The sequence below is a fragment of the Microtus ochrogaster genome, chromosome 4 (genome assembly GCF_000317375.1).
Source record: "Microtus ochrogaster isolate Prairie Vole_2 chromosome 4, MicOch1.0, whole genome shotgun sequence".
NCBI classification, from domain to species: Eukaryota; Metazoa; Chordata; class Mammalia; order Rodentia; family Cricetidae; genus Microtus; species Microtus ochrogaster.
The window spans coordinates 39,283,396-39,284,112 of NC_022011.1; positions in this window are offsets into that span (position 1 = coordinate 39,283,396).

The following is a 717-nucleotide window of genomic DNA, read 5'->3' on the forward strand; positions in this document are numbered from 1 at the left end:
CTGAGTCTCAGTAGTTTACCCTAAGGTAAATGTGGTTCCAAGGAAGACCACAAACTGAGATCACCCAGCACCAGGAACAAAGCACCCAAAGGAAATTCCTAACATTCCACCCATTGGAGATAGGCTCCCCTGCCAGCACACACCCCTCAGACAAATATCAGCCAATCAGAGGTCCTGAATCTTAGAAATCTCTCACTCCAACCTTTGCTATTATAAAAACCCCACAGAGCTAACACCAATACATTAGACACAGGGAAAGTCCTAGTTCAAACTTGAATAAGAATAAAGGCTCTTTGCTTTCGCATACAGGACTTGGTCTCCTAGTTGGTTTTTGGGGAACTCCATGATCTGGGTATAACAACCTACATCTATTATTGCGTTACAGAAAACCTGTTACATACATCACATAAAACACTAAATTAAATTTAAAAATGTATTAGAAGTTGTGAAATAGAAATATCAAGGTACACATATATATGTATATATAGGCATATATATAAAAGAAATACAAAGGCGTATTGTTTTTTCAATATATATTGAATATATATATATGTATATATGTGGTTTCTCTGCCCTGGAACTAACTCTTTTTTTTTTTATTTTTTTTTTTATTTTTTTTTTATTTTTTTGGTTTTTCGAGACAGGGTTTCTCTGTAGCTTTGGAGCCTGTCCTGGAACTCCCTTGGTAGACCAGGCTGGCCTCAAACTCACAGAGAT